At 35.4% G+C, this 25,264-nt stretch overlaps 1 long non-coding RNA gene across 1 annotated transcript in view; it reads left to right on the plus strand.

Annotated features, from left to right (window-relative positions):
* Positions 1 to 25,264, plus strand: part of LOC112604988 — a 1,409,957-nt gene that overhangs the window by 469,064 nt on the left and 915,629 nt on the right. The window contains exon 6 of the long non-coding RNA XR_003115321.1: positions 22,797 to 22,855. This is a non-coding gene — a long non-coding RNA (uncharacterized LOC112604988). The remainder of the gene's footprint in view (positions 1 to 22,796; positions 22,856 to 25,264) is intronic.

Below are 25,264 nucleotides of genomic sequence, written 5' to 3' on the forward strand. Positions count from 1 at the left end.
TCAAAAAATTCAAATAAACACCAACGTGTCATTTTATCTATCAGATTATTAATGGTTTTAGAAAAGAATGAGAAAGTGCTCCCATTTGTACACTATTAGTTGAAAGTGAAAATTTTAATATGCATGAAAGATCTTACTATCTAAATATCTACATATAATTTTATGTAACATTTTCACTTTGGAGTGTTTTGTCTAACAAATTATTTCTATGCAGATAATTATGTCTCACATTTTCATTTATAGTAGTAAACATTCTGAGGAACCTAAATTTCAAAACTAGGGTGTATTTAAATATGTTCATATAGTAGAAAATCATGCAGATATTAAAAATACTTAAAAATAGTAAATACAAAATTATAAAACTTTTAGAAATGCATAAGTACTACTATATTGAAATAATCATTAAATATGCATACATTTGTGTCAACTTTATGAAACATAAATAGGGTAAAAAAGCTCAAATGTTAATCAGTCTTTTTTTTTGGTTTATGACATTATTGTTTTCTTGACAAGTTTGTTTTGTGACAGTATGGTGACAACATATTAATTTTATAATTCAATACATAGCCCTCTATTAATACATAGTGTTACATTAGTAGGTCATTTTATCTTTTAGAATTTTTATGATTTCAGATCTTTGATTCATCTTGAGTTGATTTTTTGCATAAGGTGAGAGATGAGGATCCAGTTTCATTCTTCTACATGTGGCTTGCCAATTATCCCAACACCATTGGTTGAATAAGGTGTCTTCTCAGATAACCCAACCCCTTCCTTCACCTGGTGTTCTTTCTCTACCTGCCCTTGTTGCCAAAGATGAAGGACATAATCTCTTTTTTTTTTTTTTTTTTTTTTTTTTTTTTTTTTTTTTTTTTTTTTTTGAGACAGAGTCTTGCTCTGTCGCCCAGGCTGGGGTGCAGTGGCCAGATCTCAGCTCACTGCAAGCTCCGCCTCCCGGGTTTAGACCATTCTCCTGCCTCAGCCTCCCGAGTAGCTGGGACTACAGGCGCCCGCCACCTCGCCCGGCTAGTTTTTTGTATTTTTTTTTTAGTAGAGACGGGGTTTCACCGTGTTAGCCAGGATGGTCTCGATCTCCTGACCTCGTGATCCGCCCGTCTCGGCCTCCCAAAGTGCTGGGATTACAGGCTTGAGCCACCGCGCCCGGCCGATGACATAATCTCTTGAGAGCTCTATAGCCCCACCCACCACCTGATCCTCCCTATACAACTGCAGCTGATGCACTCTTGAAAGTACCACCTCCTGGCTGGAGGCCAACCAACACAAAACCAGTGTGCTAAACAAAAATACAACTAAGGACCACCACAGGGTCCACTTCGCTCCCCTGCTACCTCCACTGGAGCAGGTGCTTGTATCCATGGCTGTGAAACCTGAAGACGGATCACATCACAGAACTATTTAGAGACACTCACCAGTACTGGCCTGGAGCCTGGTAGCCTCACTAGGTGGCTAGACCCAGGAGAGCAAAAACTATCACAGCAGTTCAGCTCCTAGGAAGCCCATCCCTAGGGGAAGGGGAGAACATGACATCAAGGGACAAAAATATCTGAACAGCAGCTCTTGTGTCACAGATCTTCCCTCTAACATAGTCTACACAAATAAGAAGGAATCAGAAAAGCAATTCTGGTAATACGACAAAACAAAGTTCTTTAAAACCCCCAAAGGATCACACCAGTTCACTAAAAATGGATCCAAACCAAGATGAAATTTCTGAATTGTCAGAAAAACAATTCAGAAGGTCAATCGCTAAGTTAAACAAGGAGGCACCAGAGAAAGGTGACGTCCAACTTAAAGAAATCAAAAACATGATACAAGATATGAGAGGAAAAATCTTCAGTGAAATAGATAGCATAAACAAAAAACAGTCACAACTTCTGGAAATGAAAGACACACTTAGAAAAATGCAAAATGCACTGGAAATTTTCATCGATAGAATTGAACAAGCAGAAGAGCGAGCTTCAAAGCTTGAAGACAGGCTTTCAAAGACAAAAAAATAAAATAAAATAAAATAAAAAGAACAAAGCCTCCAAGAAGTTTGGGACTATGTTATGCTTTTGGGACTATGTTATGCTTATCTAAACCTAAGCATAATTTATGTTACCAAGGAAGAGGAGGAATCTAAAAGTCTGGAAAACATATTTGAGAAAACAACTGAGGAAAACTGCCCCAGCCTTTCCACAGATTTAGCCATCCAAATGCAAGAAGCTCAAAGAACACCTGAAAAATTCATTGCAAAAGGATTGTCATTTAGGCGCATAGTCATCAGGTTACCTGAGGTCAACATGAAGAGGAAAGTTTATAGCATTAAATGCCTACATCAAAATATCTGAAAGAGCACAAGTAGACAATCTAAGGTCACCTCTCACAGAACTGGAGAAGCAAGAACAATCCAACCCCAAACCCCGCAGATGAAATCAGAGCAGAACTCAATAAAACTGAAACCAAAAATATACAAAAGACAAGTAAAAAAGCAGGTTCTTTGAAATGATAAAAAAAATTGATAGACCATTAGCAAGAATAAGCAAGAAAAGAAAAGATCAAAATAAGCTAAATTAGAAATGAAATGGGAGCTATTACTACTGATACCACAGACAAAAGATTACTCAAGGCTACTGTAAACACCTTTGTGCACATAAACTACAAAATCTAGAGGAGATGGAAATCACTTTTTGGACTCATCCATGGATGATAAATGATCACTCAATGACTGCTTATACTCCTTTCTGACATATCTTTGAATTAGTATATTCACACTGAATTCAGAACTATTCTGTTTCTGAGGTGACTTTGCATATGTTTGGTGTAATTTATTATAGATTAATTTTATATTTTAACTCACAGAAAGCACTCCTACTTCTCTTATTTCTAACATTTTTAAAACCTCACATATAAACTGACAACAGAAAAATTACCGTTGCTCTTCTTAAGTGAAATAACTAAAACTACTTCAACCGTACAGGTATGTGTATTATGGAAAGTTGTTTCTGTTGATTATTGTTGCTCTAAAAAAGAATCTGATGACAATGTTAACAGATGCTATTTCACCTTACCTAGTGAACAATAATATTTTTTTCACACCATTTACAGGTCCTTAAGGACTAACTGACAGGCATCATGCAGTGCATAAATGGTTCTTCTTGACACTGTAAAAACTGACAGAGAGCAAGTAGTTAAGCTTGTGAGTAAAGTAGTTGTACATAAATCTAGAGATACACTTTAAAAGTGCTTGAAAATCTGAAGACTATTGAGAGATTCTGGGCCAAAGAATTAAGGAAAATCTAGATAATTTGAAATAGTTAAAAGACAAATGTGAGAGCAGCCTTATCTTGACCAGAAAATTGGTTTAATATAGTCGGACGAAGAGAAGCATCTTGGATATATTATAGTCCTATGCACTCAAGAAATTTAAATAGCAGATAATACATGTGACACATTGGTATGACTAAATAGGTGGGGAAAATTGAATGAAAGGCTTGGAACATTGTGAATTTAAGGCTTTCTATTCTAAGAACCTTGGGAGAGAGTGCTATGTTTATATTCCTGACTGAGTTATATATGTATTACTGAGTTATAACTGTCAGCTGATCTCTCTGCTTGAGCAAGGTCTTTCAAAGGGATGCCTTATTAGAGAGGATGAGGGTTCTCTAGATAATGAGTAAATCCAGTCATTGTACAGATGAGGAAACTGAAATTCAAAGAAACTCTCTAGCTTTCCAGAGTTTCTAGATAAGAATAAAGAAATTCAGTCATTTTACAGATGAGGAAATTGAAATTCAAAGAAACTGTCTAGATTTCTAAAGTTACCAAGCATGTAAGAGATTGATAGAATAATATGCACTCGATAAATAAACTAATTGACTGTAAACAGGATGAGAAGGTATAGCTTTAAAGAAAAATCCATATGAAAGACTAAGTAGTATCAAATGACAAGTTTCATTAGAAACTGCATTATGAAGTTATTTCCCAATAATTATGCATATACAACATAGAGGAATTTTACATCTAGAATGTAGGTTTTAAGACTTTCTCTGAAAGCAGCATTGCCAAACTCATTGTGTCATATTTTATAGTTTCTAGCGTGAGCTCTCAAACAAGGCTCTCACAAACTAGAATCTTTCTCCTCAAGGAATTCATGGCCAAATAGACAAGCAGGCACTACTGGCAAAAGATATCACTTATAAGCTAAAATCAAGTCTTACATAGGAGACTAAATCAGCAGCTATGTATTAAAGTCAAAGGAAAAACCAGGTAAAACAGTAGAAACTGGCAAAAGGTAGACATAAATCAGTAGTCTACTTTCCTGTGTCTGTTAGCTCTTAAAATCTGCTTGGATTCAGTTTTATTACATTGATTCATTTGTTTACTTTAAGTGTAGTTTTTTGGCCTCAATCTCCAGTCCTACACCCAGTTAATTTTTTGTTAATTTTGAATATTTACAGCCTCTAGACAATATCTCTTAGATATTAATTAGGCCAGTCTCTAATTAAAAGTGAATGAAACCTAAGTGGATGACCTAAGTTGATCTAATTTAAAATGAAACTGAGTAGATCATACATTTTGCTGACTGGAGAAATACCGTTTAAAAAAAAGTCATAGATTTTATGCAGAGATTTAAGAGGCCAGGCATGGTGGCTCACCCTGTAATCCCAGCACTTTGGGAGGCAGAGGTGGGTGGATCATGAGGTCAGCAGTTCGAGACCAGCCTGGCCAATATGGTGAAACCCCATCTTTACTAAAAATACAAAAATTAGCCAGGCATGGTGGTGCATGCCTGTAGTCCCAGCTACTTGGGAGGCTGAAGCTGGAGAATCGCTTGATCCTGGAAGATGGAGGTTGCAGTGAGCCAAGATTGTGACACTGCACTCTAGCCTGGGCAACAGAGCGAAACTCTATTTCAAAAAAAAAAAAAAAAAAAAATTATGAAACATCATGTGGTTAAAACAAAACAAAAACAAGAACATTTAACTCTGACTAGAAATCGGATGACCTTGATTCAAGTCATCCTGGAAATATCAGTGGTTGCAAAACTTAGTGGATCATCAGAATCACGTTTCCATGCCCCACCAGCAGAAATTCCCAAATGAGTAGCCTTAGAGTGGGTCTGTAACTTGTCAGCCAATCCCTCCCTCCCCGTCTTAACATACAACTTTGCAGGTGATTTTGATAATCAGTTAGATTAGGGGATCATTAAGTTAAATGATATTGTGCATGTAACTTTACCTGTAAAGGTAGGAGATGATTTCCAAAGGTATTTTTGGATTGCATATTTTGTGACTCAGATACACATCTTGCTTTTTCCAGGGGTTTCTTCTAGAAACTGCTTGACAAATGTTCATTCAGCTTTACTCAAAGAGAGGTCATTCTCTCTGGAGGCTATTTGTTCCTAGTTTAAAGCTTCTTATTCTGAGCCTAAAATGTTGCAACTTCCATTGATTTGTCTGGGTTCTACCCTTTGAAAAAATATATACCCTTGTCCATCTGATAGTGCTTCAAATGCTGAAAAACAGGGCTCTCACATGGAGGCGGGAAAGTCTGTCCTACCAGAATGAACACCAGGACCCACAAAGCAGACCTGGGCTTTAGGCTCCCAGATAAAAAGAAGAAAATGATCAAAGAACCAGAGACTAAATACTAAATTTTAAACAATGACGATTATTTTACTGATGTTTCTCCTGTAAGACTCGCACTCCCTCTAAGAATGTGGTCCAAGGGCAGATACCTGAGATGCCTCAAGTGAAGAAAGAAAAGAAGAAAAAAAGGGCCTCATCCCCCTTTGCAAGGAACCACCTAAAACCTGCGACCACACTGCATACCAGATAGAGAAGTCACTTGCCCCAGGAAGCAGTCTCTGGGTCACTCAGAGTTCCTCAGCAGGAAGAAGAAAAAGAAGAGGAAGTCACCTCTGTTCATAGGGCATGGCTCTGAGTTGAAAAGTTCCTCATGCCCCAGACATGGTGAAAAGGAGACCAGAGTTAGCAAGAATCTCAAAAAAAAAAAAAAGAAAAAAAAGAAAAAAGGGGGACCCAGGACTCCACAGTCTTCTTAGTCTGGTTCTACAAGGCTGAGGTTGCTGTGTAAACTTGCTGTGAGGAGAAGGAGGGTGAGGGGCAGGCAGTCTTGGGCAGAAATGGAAGCCAGGAAGCCCCAGGGAGCACAGCACGAAGATGAAGAGGAGAAAAATCCTGCAAGAGGGAGACACCCTACTAGGCCACCCCAAGCCCTCCGGGTCAACAGAGAGCGGCCCTAGGAAAGAAAGTAAAAAAGAAGCCAACTAAAATTGAGGCTCCAGAATATATCCCAGCAGGAGCTGGCCCTGAAGGCCCAGTGAAGAAGAAATGAAGTTCAAGAAAGAAGTAGAGCCACCAATCATTGAGCAGCTGGCTCTGAAAGACAAAGAAGAAAAGGGGGGTAGAAGGAGACCCTTGGAAGGAGTAACCATACACAGATTTGGAGGTGGTGTTGGAAAAGAGGCTACATGGATGAGGCACACATAGACCAGGTGAGATGAGAGGCCTTGCAAGAAGACACTCATCATGAAGAGTACAGACGCTTCTGAAACCAGAAGTGGTTTGGCCACTGAGATTGGCCAGTGAGATACTGCTGGTTTTGAGAACAAGGAACAGAAACTGAAATTTCTCAGACTTATGAGTGGCTTCGAGAATCTGCCCTCTCTGTTCAGCTGCTCCCCCAGCATGATTTTGAGGCCTAAAATTACCCTCAGCAAGAAAGCAACTAAAAGCCTACAGCAGAGCCTACAGCAGGACAGCAACCAAATCTTCCACTGGAAACACAACTGAGGAGCTGGCCTTGGTTTCTCCACTGCCCGAAACAGAATATTTTACATTGATAGGAATGCTTCCAAATCAATCAAGTTGGAAGATTAAACTCTAGTGTTTTGTTCCCTAAAACAGCCAGAATTGCTTTTATTATTCATTTGTGGAGATGAAAGCCACCTGGCAGTTGTGTCAAATCAAACTCGTTTGGAGATTAAGGACAAGGACAGCTATATTGATGGGCTCAAAAGAACTAGGGCAGGGGGAGCTCATGTTTCAGGAGCCAAGAGAACACGTGAGTAGCTAAAATCTATTTTCTGTATTAAGCATTACATTCCTGTTTGAGACAACAGCATATATAAATAACATTTGTTGAGTGTGTTCTCCTTGTAATAATACATTTAATCTTTATAGTTACGACATGGGTGCTGTTATTATCCCCATCTTACAGATGAGGCCACTGAGGTTCAGGGATAAAGCAATAAAATCTCCCAGGGTCACCCCCTCAAAAAATGCTTAAAGATAGACCTTACATCTTCCCTACATGATTTTGTCTCCAGATTTAAAAAGATGTAAAGATTATGGTCAGAAAAAGAATACATTTTCTTCTGGATAAGCAACTTAAAGTGGGACAAGTTCACGGAATCAAGATGTTGTTTCACTAGAAAAGAAGAAAAATCAGTGAAGTAATTTGGCAGTCTTGTATCAATACATGCATTTGAAGGAAATCTTGCTGAGGAGAAGGTTGAGGAAAATTGTTGGAATGTTGCAGTCTACCAACAGATGGGGTGTGGTAAATTCCTAAGTGAGGAGTAGAAGATTGACAAAAATATAATGAGGGTTGCACACATTTTAGTAATTTTAAAAATTAAACTGTGTGGGCTGTAGTGTATTTTTAAAAAATCATATGAGTGTTTTGAAAATCCTGTTTCTATTAAGAAAAATTAATCAAATTAAGTCAGTATCCAGATTGTTTTTATATACAGTCAATTGAATATACTTACATTCACATACAATGTTAAAAAATTCATTTACATAAACAAAAATAAGAAGGTCTAAAAAAGGATAAAGAAGTTGTGGTAGAATTCTCTTTAACTAGAAGCTCATGATCAGAGTAAAAATGAGTTACACGTTAAATCCATGAATGATATAAGCAGTAGATGCCCTCTAATAGTTAAAAGAGGATAAATAAAAGTGAATTCATTTTACCTTTTAGGGAAAGGATTATTAAACTTATTTCAAGTGGTGCTGTTATTTGTTACCTACATATGTATATATAATCAAGGTCCCTATACTTACAGCCTTAGCACTTCTTTTTATTTTATAATACAATTTTTATTTTTCTTTACTGAGTTTTCTGTTATTTTACACAAACTTGCTACCATCTTCACCACCTTTCCGAACTACTATTATACACTTTGCAAAACTGACAGGTGAAAAGTAAATTTTTTTCCCCAAATATGTTGTGATATTTTTGTCTCTTTATATTATTGATCAGATTTTCTTCTTGAAATTTTTACTTTTAAGATCAAAGGCTTTAAAATGTCCTTTTTTTCATTCTGCCTCTATCTTTTCTTCTGGGGATTATTTCTTTCATTTATCCTTCTACAAAAAGCAAACCTATTCTTGTTTCTCTCTCATTTTTTAAAATACAAGATCAATAATAATCAGTCTTTAGTATAAATCTCTACTTCAAGACTCTCAGCCAGCTTCTAATCCCTTATCTCCAACTTTCTCCTCAACATTATCACTTAGATGTCAGACTATTATCTTAAAGAATCGAAGGGTGTTAGAATTCCAGCTGACCTGGAGATCATCTACTCAAATCTCAAGTTTCAGATAAGGATATGACAGCAAAGAATAAACATGCAGAAAGGATAAACTTCTGTATTAGTGTTTGTGCTACCTTTACTGTCTGAATGACTTTGTCTGTACTCCCCAGTCCCCAAATATGTATCACAATCACCTCTTCTGCCACCATGCCTTCTCTATATTTTTTAATTGGTTGATAATCATAGAGCAAATTCATAAATTATAGACAATAGTCTATTAAGGAAAGCTAGCATTTGAGGTGGGACATGATTAATACTACAATTTTAGGCCAAATATATTCGGTAACGTCTCACGTTGACTCACACAAAACTGTTGGACTGAGTAGAAGACATTTTTGAAGGTTTTGAGAAGCTGTAAAATAATTTGTTTTGAATTGATTGGCTCAGTTCTTGTTTGTTGATGCATTTGATGTCTCAACTATTACTCAAAATTTGGAATCTGTTCTAATAACTTTATTAAGAATATGCCCCGATCAACTTTGGATGTCAGGAATGGCAGCGTGAGGAGTTCTGCAGAGCCAATCCCAATGCAATGCTGTTGATGACTGGCAAAAATTATTTAAACAGATGACCACCTAAAGTCTCTGAAAGTAGTCCTAAGAAGAAACAGAAAATTAATAAATACCTATTTTTAGAAAATCTTCAAAATATTGGTAAGAACAATGAAAGGCATGGAACTTAGTCATGACCTGCTCCCTCTCTTTCATGTTCCCATCCTCATCCCCACATGATGGCTGAGAGAAGCCTCAGTCTGGGAAGTGTGACTAAGAAAACAGGATTCCCTGTCCCCTCAGTTCCTAGTCAAAACATAGAGTATTTCAAGACAAGGGACAGGTTACCAGAATTTTTCTTCTCCACCCTCCTAGTTGCAAATACTAAATTCCTAAGCAGTGTGACTGAGAATTTGTGGACTCCCTTCCTCAAACCATTCCGCAAAGGACAAAGGATCTACCCTAGACATGGCAGGTTGAGAATTTGGGGGCCTGAGGTGCCTTTGCTCCTGCTTGCTCAGAGGGCAAAAGCTCAATACAAGGTGAATAAGCTATGACACTTACCCGGTGCTCTCCACGTGAGAAGGTATCACTCTACAAAAAGATTATACTTAAGAGGATAGGCAGACACTAAGAGCAGCAGAGCTCAGAGCCCTTCCTAAAGGAACTGAGAATGGAATGATATTTGATTGTGGTAGAGTTGGGCGTTTCATCTCTGAGTGGGTTCTAGGAGGGGTTCTGCATCCAATTGTTGTCATATATCTATCAAATGTCAGAGCTCTAGAACTTGCTAGCCAGTTCTGGCAACAACAAAATTTCACCCTATCTTCTATTGCAAGGGAATTCCGTGAATCGCAGAAGTAATTTGGTCACAGTATATCAGGCTCATTTTACACTGCCTGTGTCTAAACCCCATCCTGAACCTTTATATCACCAATTCACAGTAACACACTGGATAGAGCCTTGGTCTCAGTTTTAACTCATTACAAAATGCAAGTCCTTTCCAACCCAAATTACTTCTGGTGTTATTGAATTGTGTCAAAACCAAAGTGTCAAATTACAGTGTTTTGTTGTTCTACAAAAGATTTTTATGAGTAGCAGATCTGACTCTTTAGATAAAAAAGAAAGTTAATAATTAATGTGAGGGTATGTATAATAAAGCTGTCCATTGCCTCTATTCTAAACTTTATTTGTTCTTTCAAGTGAAATAACTTTTTCCATAAACACTTTCTGTCACTGAGAAATCCTAACCAACAATCTGCTACATATTTCCTCTTAATTTTTTTGACAACTTTATAATATCACGTTTCTTCTTTAATGGAAATCATACTCTTTAGATTCGGCAATAATTCTCTTACAAAAGTATTTTGAAAGCATTTAAGAGCCATGTAGTTTAAGAAAATATATTTAAAAATTGAATATTTTTGAAGTATTTTACAATAATGATACCTAATTATCTTTGAATACGTGGATGGATTGATTTATTTATTTGACGTGGGAAGTAGAAGTTGATATTTCCCGACAAAAACAAAGCTTACAAGTTTTTCTTCTGTTTCTTGAGATAAGAAAATTCTTGTCATAAGTATGACAAGAAAATTCTTGTAACAACGCGTTCAGTTTAATTTATAGAAAGCATGTAGGCAAATACCTGAGTATTGAAAACATGTAAAGTAACATCAATTATGTTAATTATTTTAACTACTTTAGAAGAACTTTTTAAAAGTTTTCCAGAAGGCTTTATTCTGCTTTTACCTTATACCCTACTCTCCTTCTTTTATTATCTTTCCATTGGGTTTTATCATTGTTTCTAACTGTAATTCACATTTAAAAAATTTCCACAACAGTGATATTATGAAAGTTTTTGCCTAAATTGAGAAATTAATCGGTATAGCAAAGGAAACTGTTTTTTCCCTTTTTGCAAACTTAAATCCAGATGTAAATCCTATATTTTACTTCATATAGTAACTACACAGTAATTTTTTTCTCATTATTAGTCAGATGACATAATGGGTAATCTATTTTCCCAGGTAAACTTTAGTTTTATATATATATATATATATATATATACACACACACACACACACACACATGCATAAACACATACACACACACACATATAAAACTATATATAACTATAGTTATATATATAGCCTTACATATTATATATTAACTATATAACTATAGTTATATATAACTTTTTATTTTATAAACATATATTTTATAATTACATATATAAAACTAAGTTTATATATATAATTGTATATAACTATATATAACTTTATATGAAGTTATATATATAAATTGTATATAAACTTTATATATGTAAATATATATATAAACTACATATATGTAACTAGTTATATAAAAACTTTAGTTTTCATAGTTTTATACTTAGAGTTAGACAAACTTTAGTTATATATGTAACTGAATAGTTACATATGTATAGCTATTTGTAACTAGTTTATATATACACACACACACACACACACACACACACACACACGAAGTTTACCTGAGGACATAGATTAATAAAACATATCTGATTATTAATAATGACTAAATAATAGCTACATAAATACAGATTTGCTTCTAGAATGGCTGCATAACATGATCATTAAGGCAATCCTTATTAGTCCATAGTACTTATCACATAAGCTACATACTTAGCAGTTCATCATATTTATTATATAAGCTACATATTACATGATGAGAATAACAAATAATAAAAGGACAAGAAACTATGTAGATTTGTCCATTCTACAGTGAATATTTTTATCATAGATTGGCTTCCCTGGGAAGCAAATTCTGATACATAGCGTTGGAGGAGGTATTTTATCATGCCCCTGAGTGATCTTGTAAGTTCTTGTTACATGTGCCAAGAGTGTACAGCTCCAACTACTCTTTATGTAAGCCATTTCTCAGGATTATATGTACAGTGAGTAATCTTGAGGCATGGCAAAATATCTCCCTCCATGACACAGGGCAGGCTTTCTCACTTCCTGATATATTTCCCTAGTTTGTTGTTCCTCCTTTGTAAGGTAATACAGATATGTGCAGATATCTCTATAGGCCCTTCATTTTGCCACTGTTGGACTTCGGGGCAATGGGTAGAACTGATAATTTTATTCTCATGCTTCTTACTGTACTATGATTGATAACACCATCTGCCTCTGAACAAGAAGTCTTGTGTCTTTTTCCAGCATTTATAGTAAGACTAACTTGTTAGCTTATAAGTAGGGTACAGTCATGTTTCAAACCCTGATAAAGAGATTTATACATAGAAATGTGATCAGAGAGTATTTTTTACAGGAGAGCCATAAAACAAAAATTGGTCAGAAGGAGAAGCTGAGCTGGGATTCAGTCACACCAAAGATCTCAATCAATGCTGCAAATAACTTGGGAACTGAGATGACCCTGGAGAGAGACTGAAGCAAGACATCCTGGCCTTTCTATTCTCACATCAGGCAGTCTTCGCGCAGGGCCTGCCCCCAAGTAGGAGGCACAATCCTGGGCAGGGTGACCTTCTTTATCTGAAGGCAAGAAAAATGATGAAAATCTGGCAGTGTACCTCAACATCCACAACAGCAGCAAATCAGAAAGATCAAACGAAGAGCCTCTGTTGAAACAATGAATTCCCTTGGCAATATATAATAGTTCTCTATGTCATGCAATGGCATTTGTGAGTTTTAAAAATACTCTTCTGAGTTACAACACTTTAAAAAATTCTAGATTGAATGTGTGAATTTACTCAAAATAGTTGCTTTGGCAAGTTTCCTGACTCCTACTTTGAAAAAACTCCACTTTGAAAGAAAAACATAATTGTACCAGTGTATCAATTATCAACAACTAATCTACCAATAATTTCTTTCTGAGTTAAATCTTGCCTAATTTATCATTCACCTGAACACTTTGGTAATTTATTATATAATATCTAGGCAACTGAAGTATGGTATCCAAGCACATGAATTACAGTTCCAGACAACCTAGAGTAGAATTCTCACCTAAACTCTTAGTTTTGCTCTACTTTGGGCACATTGCTTTGGTTTGTCTTTGCTACAAACTTCTATTCAGTACAGTGGGGATAATAATTATTTAGATCAAAGGGTTGTTGTGAACATTTGAGATACTCCTCTTGGCTGTGTGCTGTGAAAGGATTAAATTCTCAATAAATCCTAATCATCTTTATTAGGCCTTATCTTAGGTTATGTCTAGACTCAAAAGATTTCCCTTCTTCTTCTAAGGAACATTTATATAGTTAAGTCCTTGGACTTACTTCATCACCTGAATCACCCTACTGGGCTTTTAACGGCATGGGCAATGTCTTATTTAACAATGCTTATTAAAGTGCCTGACACACAAAATGAATGTAACTACTTGTTGAAAGAATGGCTTAATGAAATCAAATTTTTCACCTTGCTAGATTTGGTCCAGAAACATAAGTTTATACTTAGACATCTTCATAGCAAATGAAGATAAAAACAAGGCTGTCAGTAAACATGGCTTAAGAAACAAATATATCTGAGTACAGTGCTGATAAATGTCTATAAATATTTGTTCAACAGAAGATTCCTAATATCACAATATGGTGTTCTTACCGCTTGATGCACTCGAGAGCAAATTTCCCTACCCTTTCTTAAAATAGTGATAGGCTTAACAGCTGGTAGGGACTAAAAGAGTAAGACAATTTTTGTTTATTATTCAAGGTGACTGGTACATTGATATATGAATTCACATATGGTAGCACTTAAGGAAGGACACTTGGTTTCTTTGGAAAAACACCATGGAAGAGGTGGTGCCTAAGCTAGATCTTGAAGAGCAAGCAAAACTGATTGAGATAAGATATGTATAGAAGATAAGGTTTTAGGGAAAGTGTTCCAGGTCGTCATATCAGTAATACGTGCAAAGTAGGGTATGAGAGTGAGAGAACTTATTTGGAACTCTAAGTACTAAAGCTCAGTATGATGAAAATTGAGTGAAGGGAAAGGAAGAAGAGACGTGAGAGATAAGATAGGGGAAGGTCTTTATTTGATTTTCTCTAAAGCAGAGCCTGAGTCAAGGACTTGGACACAGATAGTTTCTTTGAAGGTGATCCCAAGAAGCAAGGGTGAAAGGACAGGAACGGTAACAGGCAAGAAGTAAAAGGTAATGTATGACTAAATTATCAAGGTTACTCCTTTTTACAGTGGGGTCCATTTAACCAGCCCTCCTGAGAAGGGTAAATAGCACCGCCTAGAATTATCTTCCTGCAGGAAAGGAAGGTACGGCATTTACCTATAAGCATTCAACCTCTATCAACTGAGGTTGTTCCGAGGTATTAACTCCCTCATATTTCCAGGGTGCACCTAGAAGCCCTGCCAGCCTGGCAACAACTTCCACCGTAAGAAGACAGTCACTAGCTGGAAAGCAAGTGAAAGACTTGCTGTATCCCCTTGAGATTGGATGCTGCTATCATTAGATGAATTGGTGTTTACATAAACTGTCCTTAGCAGCTGCAGCTGAGATCACAGATGGGCTAAGGGGATATGATATGCACAAAGGTGTCTGCTCCAGGTCAATAAGCAGAGGCCAGGACATGATGAGCCTTGTTAGGGAGCTTGCAATTCACCTATTTACCTTTATGAACTGAACCATTTAGAGTAAGAGAGCAATGCGACCAGCTGTAGATTTTTCTGAACATCATAAGACATCATCACGCCCTTGATATAAGCACATATGACAAATATGTTAAAAATACCAAATTCCAGTTCATGTTAATTTTTAAAAGATCACGTGATATGATACCTAAGACCCGCTAATCTGGAGAACTTACTTTTCTTTTTCTTGGCCATTTTTATACCAGCCGGTTAAAAAGTCCTCCAATAGGAAATTAAATATAAGTTATTAACTTGGAATAGCTCTTAACAATTATCTTGATATTAAAAAGTGATACATTCCCTCACTGTATTAGTAAACAGTTGCTGTATAAAAAAATTATTGAAATATAGTGACTTAAAACTGGAATTACATATTGTTAGTCTCTGTGTTAGCTAGGAGCCAGCCGATTGAGAGTGGGCTTGACCGTAACAATGCTGTTCCATGTGTTTTTCATCATTCTCCCACGCCAGTGGGCTGGCCTCATCACCTTCTTTTTCCAGACCTGACCAACTTAAGAAAAAAAAAAAAAAGGCAGGAACAAAGGAGGGCTCTGAAGGCCTGGACTTAGAAATGGTTCACTGTCACATCTGCCTCATTCTCTTAGCACAACAAGTCAGATGGCCAAGTCCAAAATCAAGAGGCAAGGTAAGAGACTCTCTGTTTAGTGAAAAGTAACATGACAAAGTGTGTATGCCAACAGGGAGGGGAAAAAGATAGGGTTAATAATACAATATATCACATTGCGTTAGTTCGTTAGGGTTGCTGTAACAAATTATCACACATTTTATGGCTTTAAACACTAGATATTTTAATTCTCTCATAATTCATGAGTCCAGAAGTCCAAAATTGAAATGCTGGTGAATTAGCTCCTTTTGGAGACTCTGTAGAGGAATATTTCAGGCTTCTCTTCTGCTTCTGATAACTACAGCAATCCTTGCTCTTCCCCAGGATTGTAGAGGCCTCATTCCAATCCCTGCCTTCATCTTCACGTGACTTTTCTAGCTATGTCTCAGTTTCTCCTTTTTTGTCTCATAAGGAAACTCATCATTGTATTTAAGGACTAATCTAACATAGAATGACCTTTTGTCAAGATCCTTACCGTAATTATATCAGCAAAGATCTTTATTTAAAAAATCACATTTTGCAGTTCCAGGTGGACATATCTATTTAAGGGGTTACTTTGTAACTCACTCTACAAATTCACTTCATATGATATTGTTTTGGGGATGTTTTACAATGCAAATTACTGCTTATAATTTAGCACCTAGATTTTATATTTATTTGAAGTCATTTTAATTCCTTGATAATTTATTATTCAGTATTCAAATACCACCGGCTTTTGAGTCTTAACTAAACCAAATTTTGATATGATTAAAATTTTTCCTATATGAAAATACTGAGTCACCTAGTATATTTTGCTATGAACATGAAAATAAGATTTAACATATGTGAAAAATAAATGAATGTAATATGCAGATTTGACTTAATTTAAATGTACAAATGACACCAGGAATTGTTACTAAAACATTAAACAGCTAATAATAGAAACATGGCATCATATGTTTCTTAATTTTACATGTTGTTAGGATATATTTTGGTTCTGCACACGTGAAGATAATAGAAATCAATCATATAACAAGTCACAAACTGATAATTTTATACAAGTTTTGGGAGGAACACAGCAAACACGCTCTCTCTCTCACACACACACAAACACACACAAGCAAAGGAAACCTAATAATACAAATTATTTGACAGCAAATGTGTTGATTCAAACCTAAGAAATCTTAAAATTTATTTATTCAAATGTAGCTAAGAGATTAGGCTGCTTTTAATCTCCACTGTCTACTATAAATAATATAGCAAAATTGTAGAATAAAGCAATGCTAGTATGAAAGGTGTGACCCCACAATGGTGCCGGTTTATGAACTGTTTGTTACCACTCCACAGGAGATAAACTCAGGAGTATTGAGCCACGTTTATAGGCATTTGACCTTACCTTCACATTCTAAATGTCAGATTATAGGACTCACCTCATTGAACAAGGTATAGATCATAAAAGTTGCATGAGGAGTGAGCTGGGTGTTAGTCATGCATATGTGTGATATTTATTTACCAGCTTTAACCCAGAAGTGTATTAAATGTGAAATCCATTTATTTCATGAAAATATAATTTAAATTTTTACAATTGACTACTGGTGAAGAATTGATGGTATTTTGAGAAAGCAACATCACTTGTATGTCGGATAATAGTTAGATGTGAATATCCTGAGCATGCCGAAATTGCTTTAAAATCTTTTACTCCATTTCCATGCATTTGTCCCTTTGAGATTGGTTTCTCAACTGTGATTTCTTTTGAAACAAAATACAGAAAAATTTTGATATAGATCATCCACCAAGCATAGTCATCATTCCAACCTGGATATTTGTCAGGTTACACATTTTAAATATTGATGTATGTGGTATTAATTCAAATTGTGAGAACAGATATTTAATATGGAAATCATTATTTTACCTATAACCTATCTTGAATTTAGAATTTTCTAATGACAAAAATTATAAGTTTAATAGCAATTATCTATATTAATTTCATCTATGGATACTTTTAATAAACAGGCAAATTTTCCATATTTTTTCTTTTTTCTCATTTTTGTTATATTTATTGAAATGTTGCAATGTCTAGTGAATTTATTTAAAAATTGGGTATGTGAAAATGTATTGATCTTTGTTTTTTCAGCTTTTATTTTCCCAATAATGCTTTTTATTTTTGTGATTTAAAGATGTATTGGTGCACAATGGCTTGGTATTTAGAATAAAATGGTGAATAGTTCAAGATGCAATACAGTAGATGACTTGACTAGATTTTGGGAGTTGTCCAGAAATAAGTACTATACTGAACAAGTCTGAAAAGATAGTGTAATCGATAACGGTACTCAAAGTGTCAAAAATACATAGAAAGTTGGCCAGGTGCAGTGACTCATGTCTGTGATCCCAGCATTTTGGTAGGCTGAGGCAGATGGATCATGAGGTCAAGAGACTGAGACCATCTGGTCAACATGGTTGAAATGCCATCTCTACTAAAAATGCAAAAATTAGCTGGGTGTGATGGTGCATGCACGTAGTCCCAGCTACTCGGGAGGCTGAGGCAGGAAAATCACTTAAACCCAGGGGGTGGAGGTTCCAGTGAGCCGAGATGGCACCACTGCACTTCAATCTGGTGACACAGCGAGACTCCGACTCCCCTAAAAAATATATAAAATAAAATAAAAATTTAAAAAAAAAACATGGAAAGCTATAATAACTAACAAGTGTAGGGACAACATATTCAACAATTTGTTTTAATGGTACTCAGAATTATATATGAATATATATAATCATAATTATTGGCCCATCAATGACACTTAAGAAGTCTTTATGATTTTGCACATGAAATACTCAAACCAACATATCCTAATTTAGTACTTCACAAGAAGTATTTGATGGTAGTATCATCATAGAAGTGTCATGTTACCAAGGAAATAAGGGATTATTTTCCTAATTACTTTTTCCATCAAAAGTGGTATAGAATTGCTCTTCCTATTGTCAAATAAAACATTAAAATACAGCAGTTAGATGGTGCTGTATTTTACTGTTTTAGAAATAAAAATTCAGAAAAACACCTTATTTTGGAAAGGCATAATGGTGTAGTAATTTATAAAAATCGATCCCTTTCCAGTTGTTAACAGGCAATAATGACAACATACAGGCAGAATTTTTGAGCATATGAAATATATCAGGCATCTACTGCACACGCAAACACACACACATGTCCCTTATTTGCATAGATTCCTTTTCATGCCCCAAAGAAGTCCATGATTTGGGTGCTGTGATGGTCTTTTGATTTGTCACCTTGTCTAGTCTACAGCCCTCATTTATTCGGTCGAACGCTAACTGTTGCTATGAACACATTTTGTAGATGTGAGACAGTTGACTTTAAATAAAAAGATTATTCTAGATAATTTTGTTGGCCCTGAATCAATCACTAGAAAGGTCTTAATAGAAGAGCTGAGGCTGCCTTGATGAAGAATTTCTGTTTTTGGATAGCAGTTACAGCCCATGCCTGAGAGCTTTTCCCCCCTGTGGAACTTATACTTGCCTAGGTCACCCACAGTTGTGTACACCAGTTCCTTTGTGTGTGTGTGTGTATACACATATGTACACACATATATATATGGAGCGAGAGATGTTTATTACAAGGAATTTGTGTGTGTGTATATTTATGTGTATATATGTATGTGTGTGTATATGTGTGTGTGTGTGTGTGTGTATATATATATGAGAACCCTATTTCAGGGATTATTATCATACCCATTTTATGGATTATAAAAAGTTAAATTCCTTATCCAGGGTAGAGTTAACTTGTAAGGGTCAGGATAAGGAACTGTACCTTTACTAACAAATGCAGAGCTTACACCCTTAAAAATACACCCTTAAAAACCATGTCCTAATATCTTCTCGAACAAAGGGTGTGAGTTATAAATGAACAGTATTTGGGGTTATATGTGATCAGCAGACATTTCACCTGACTTCCAACCATTCCTTAGCAATGAAGAAGTGGACCTTGATATCAGACAGAGCTTTTTACATATTCTTTAGAGTATGTTGAAAATAGAAAACAGTTTACTGAATATAGTTCTCATTAGTGAAAGTGGGCTAAGACAGGCCCAATTTTTTTCAGGGTAGAATCAGACTCGCATAAGAAATGGTATATATAGATATTTGGAGTGGGAGGATCCTATTCTACTATTACTGTTAAGATTCTGGCAAAGACTATAGCAGAAAGGACATATTTAGCTCTTCCATTCCTCTTCTCAGCTCCCCATTTAGAATTCTGCTTTTCAGTTTGGATATAATGTGCATTTTGCCTTCATAAAGACTTTTTTCTATTTATCTCCACAACAATTCTAACAGATAACTAGAGTGGTTATTTTCTCTCTTTGTCAGCCATGAAATGTAAGACTTAAAGAAAATAAAAATAGGCTTGCTTAAGGTCATACAGCCAGTAAGTGACCAAATCAAAATGTAAAAGCAGTTTTCCCAAATTCATTCTAATTTTATGCACCTGCATTTTATTATCTTTCTGGCAGTATTTCTTTCTTCCATGTTTCTAGATGACCCAATGTATGATTTTAGAAAGAAAGAAACACCAAGAAAAAAGTGTTTTACTCATGGGTCATGCAGTGGAAATGACAAAATAACCAAAATTTCCTTTTCTTTTGCCAAACAACAAATTATCACAAACTTAGCTGTTTATAACAAAATCTGTTTATGATCTCTGTTTTCCTAGTTCTGAAGTCCAATGCAGCATGGTTGATCAAGGTCTCAGATGGCTGAAATCAAAATGTCAACAAATGTTGTGGTCCTCATCTGGAGTGTGGGATTTTTCCCTAAATCAATGGTTGTTCTCAGAATTCATATTCTTCTCATGCTTTTGACACTACCCACTCAATCTTCAAGCCAACCAGAGTAGGTCAAATCTTCCTCATACTTTGAATCTCCCTGATTTCCCTTCCACCTTGTTCTTCTGATTTTAAGGGCTCTGTACTACTAGCTATGTATCCTTGGGGGTCATATAAACTTTTTTTCTTTTTTCTTTTCTTTTTTGAGATAGAGTCTCACTCTGTCGCCCAGGCTGGAGTGCAGTGGCACAATCTCAGCTCACTACAACCTCCACCCCCCGGGTTCAAGTGATTCTCTTGCCTCAGCCTCCCAAGTAGCTGGGATTACAGGCACATGCCATCCTGCCAGGTTAATTTTTGTATTTTTATAGACATGTTTTCACCACGTTGGTTTGGCTGGTCTCGAACTCCTGAACTCGTGATCTGGCCACCTTGGCCTCCCAAAGTGCTGGGATTACAGGAGTGAACCACTGTGCCTGGTGTAAACTCTTAAGGCTTCTTTTCCTTAGATACAGAATCAGATCACTGAAATTATTTTTTTCTCCCAACAGATTACCTGACACATAGGAATCACTCTAGAGTCTCTTTTGCTTGTAAATTTAAATCATCTGAACAAGTAGCTCAGTTATAAAGATGTACTTTTTGCCAAATACATGGCAAGATTCTCTGATTATACTCAATAAAAGTTCAGTAATTAAGAAAAAGTAAAAATATGTGAGTAGTACTTTTCAAAGTTATCCATATTTCACAAAGGGGGAAATTAAGCAAAACTAATAGAGCTTCTCAGATGCATGACCTCTTTGCAAAACTTATGAATTTTATTAACTGTTGATTCATGTGAAACTCAGTATCTGTGATAGCTATGAGTCATGACTGGTGTCACAGAATTAGGAACAAGGCATAACAAAGAGAAGTCAATTTTATAGAAGTCACCCACATAGACTTTGTCATAAATTTGTTTCATATGCTGTCCTGGCATTCATTTTAAAGTCTGAACTAAGTTCTTTGAAACTCAGTTTACCCCATCACCTTTGGCCTAGCTAAAACTTCCTCTCCCCATGTGGTGGTTTGAAATATAGCCTCATTCCACTGACCCAAACCCCACACGCTCACAGCTGTTGAACATGATAAAACCTAATAGTCAAATACCAGAGTCCTGTAAATAAGTTCCTCTCTTACCATGTGTTTTCTATAAACTAGCCAATCCACAATCCCTGAAAGAAAGTCTCCTCTCCCTCCCCCACCAGATGACCTCTTGCCTCCTCCATGCTTCCCATAGACTTTCATCAGTGCCCCTAACATCTTTAGGACCTGTGAGTAATACATTTCTTCTGTTGTACGCATTTTGTTTTTATTTTCTCACTGTTTCTCTTCTGACACATACACCAAAACCTAACTCCCCTACCTACTACCCCTTTCATCTGGACTCTCATAAAGAGGGGCTATGTTGGCTTCTCACCACTTTCAAGAGAGAACCCTCAATACCAAATTAGAAATAAACCATAACAATGAAATCACAACTTAATATTGAACAATTAATAAATGATATTTTCAAAGCAAAAAAAATGTAGTTAGGCCTTTATTGTTCACCTCCATATATTATAGGCAACCATGAAGTTAATATTTAAAATATAGTCCTTTTTACAATGTGTTGTTGGGAGGACGTTGTCAATGGAGAACAGTTTTAAGTTGTTTTCCTACATGTGTATTGAATTTCAACCTCACCTAACAAAACCACTGTTTTAAATAAACAAATATTTTTTAAAAGCCCAATTTGGCAAAATCAGTCTGCATTAAAAGTATTGTGACCACTGGGAATGTAGGCATTAATCAAAATATGCTATCTTAAGGAAAATGTGAAAATAGAAATATTATGGAAAAACTGTAATGAGTTAGAGTTTCTAAAACTTCTAAACTTGGAGACACATAGATTTATGTGTAGCTGTCTGTGAAGAGGCATAGACTCTTTATGCTGAGTTTGCATTAATCGATATGTATCACAGGAAATAGACTCTAAAAGGAAGACTTGCATGCAGAAGGTTTATTAGGAAAGGACCTCAGGATATCCAATTTTAAGAAAATGAAGGTAAGACTGGGTAGACTAAAAAGCTTACCTGCAATTTACCTTCAACTTAGGTCTTTGTAACCCCATATCAACTAGTCATTGCATCCCCTGAGAGGAAGAAAAACCTACAAGACTAGACAATTCCTTGTAGTTGAGGACAATTCCCAGTGAGAGACGTATCTATGACTCCTCAGTAGCCAATATTTCCAGCAGCTAGAAGCTGGGTGCCATATTCGTTTTCTATTGCTGGCATAACAAGTGACCACTTCGTGGTTTAAAACAACACACATTTATTATGTTAAAGCTCTGGAGGTCAAAAATTGAAGATTGGTTTCACTGGGCTAAAATTAAGTGTCAAGAGGGTTTTTTGCTGGAGACTAGAGAAGAATTCATTTTCTTTCTTCCTTTCTCAGCTTTTAGAGGCCACCATCATACCTTTGCTTCTGGCCTCCTCCCATCTTCCAAGTCAGTAGTAATGGCCAATCTAATTCTTCTCATGCTGCATGACTCTAACTCTGACACTTCTTTCTCCTTTTTTACTTTGTTAGATATCTTGTGATTACATTGAGCCTCCCTGAATAATTCAGGATAATCGTCCCATATCAAGGTCAGTTGAGTAGCAACCTTAATTCCATTGCAACTTTATGTCCTCTTTTCCACATAACAGAGACATGTTTGAGGGACTGTTACTCCACCTGCAACAGGTAAATCCATCCTGAAGAATAAGTGGCCCATACGGTGTATAGCTGTCAGATTGGCGAATTTGAAAAATGAATAGGGCTGCCTTTATAAATCTTTGAGAGGGGAACTCATTTCTGCCATCTTCTGCCAAAAGGTGATATTTACTTTTTATAGCTTAGGTAACACTCACATGCCATATACTCGGACACTGTAAATTTACATTTAAATGATTTTTGGTAAATTGATGAAGGTTTGCATCCATCACTACAATCCAATATTAAACATTTTTGGTCCATTCTCCTTCCCATAGCCAGCCCTAGACCATTATCTGCTTTCTATCTTATAGCTTTGCCATTTCTAGACATTTCATGTAAATATCATACCATATATAGTCTTTCATATCTGGCAAATGTGATACGAATACAACACATTTTGTTTACTCATTTACTGGTTGATACACATTTGGGTTGCATCCAGTTTGGGGCTGTTATGAATAATGCTGGTGTGAACATTCATACACAAGTCTTTGCATGGACATATGCTTTTATTTTTATTGAGTAAATACCTAGGAGTGGAAAGGTAGGGCCATATGGTAGATGTACTTTTTTTCTGAAGACACTGCCAAACTCTTTCCCAAAGTAGCTGAACCATTTTTATTCCCACCAGCAATAGGTGAGGGTTCCAATTTTTCCACATCCTTGCCAACACTCATTTTATGTCTTTTTAATTATAGCCATTACTGTGTGTGTGGTGTTATCTCATTGTGTTCTTCAATTACTTTGCCCTAATTACTAATGATATTGAGCATCTTTTCATGTGCATATTAGGCATTCATATATTTCTTTGGTAAAATGTCTATTCAAATCTTTCGCCTATTGTTTACTCGGAATTTTTGTCTTTTAAATATTGATTTGAATTGAAAATATTGATATATTCCAGATGTAAGTCTTTTATCAGATATATGACTTACAAATATGGCTTGTATTTCATTTTATGGTCTGTTTCAAGTATAAAAGTTTCTAATCTTCATGAAGTTCAACAATATATTGTTTTTAATAAATCATATTTTTGTACTGTAGCCAAGAGATTTTTTCCTAGCCAAAGACCATAAAGATTATCTCCTAGGTTTTCTCCAGAAGTTTTGTAATATTAGTTCTTATACAATATTTACATCTATGACTCATTTTGATTTAATTTTTGTATACGGTGTGGGATAAGATGCTGAGTTCTTTATTCCTCTTTTCTGTTGTTTTTGCATAGGAATACTAACTTGTTCTATTTCTATTTATTGAAAAGCCCATTCTCTCACCATTTAATTATCTTTGATTCTTTACCAAAAACTAACCAAATTAAGAGTTTATTTCCAAACTTTTAGTTTGGTTCAGTTAGTCTATATCGCTATCTGTATGTACATAATGATTACGTTGTCTTTATTGCTGTACTTTGAAAGTTTAGAAGTCAGATATTATATGCTTTCCAGTTTTGTTCTTTTTAAAAATTATTTTGACTGTTTTAAAGCTATTATATTTACATAATAATTTAAATAATAGGCTTGTCAATTTCAACCAAAAAAATTCTGATAAGTTCATGGAGACTTTTTTGAATTGATAGATCAATTTGGGGAGAGTTAGCATCATAAGAATTATTGAATCTTTCAATCTATGAACATGGGATTTTTACCAATTTATTTAGATCTTTAAACACTTTTCCTAGCAATCTTTTATAGTTTTTCATTGGACAAGGGTTGCATTTTTTAGTTAAATCAATTCCTGAGTATTATTTTGTTTGTTGTTTCTGTGAATGGAATTTTTAAAAAATTATGTTTGCAGAATATTCATTGTAAGCATATAAAAATGTAATGGATTTTTGCATATTGATTTTATTACCTGTGACCATATTAAATGTGTTTATCAAATCTAATAGGTATGTGTGTGTGATTTCCTCAGAACTTTCTACATAGATGATTATGACATATGTGAGTTAATATACATAATACATGGTTTTGATTCTTTCTTTTGAATTTGAATACCTTTTATATATTTTTCTTGCCTGATGATACTAGCTAGAAATTCTTGTACACTATTGAATAGATATAATGAAAATGGACATCTTTCATTCTTTCACCATTAAGTATGATATTGATTGTAGGTTTTTTTATTGGGTGCCTGTTATTAGTTTGAGAAAATTCTCATCTATTTCTAGTTTGCTAAGCATTTCATCAGGAATCAACGTTGGCTATGTCAAATATATTATCTGTATCTACTGAGATGATACTGTATGCTTTTCTTTATTGTATTAATATTACGTATTACATGGATTTATTTTTTGAATGCTA

This window comes from Theropithecus gelada, chromosome 13, assembly GCF_003255815.1.
Source record: "Theropithecus gelada isolate Dixy chromosome 13, Tgel_1.0, whole genome shotgun sequence".
In the NCBI taxonomy this organism is placed as follows: Eukaryota; Metazoa; Chordata; class Mammalia; order Primates; family Cercopithecidae; genus Theropithecus; species Theropithecus gelada.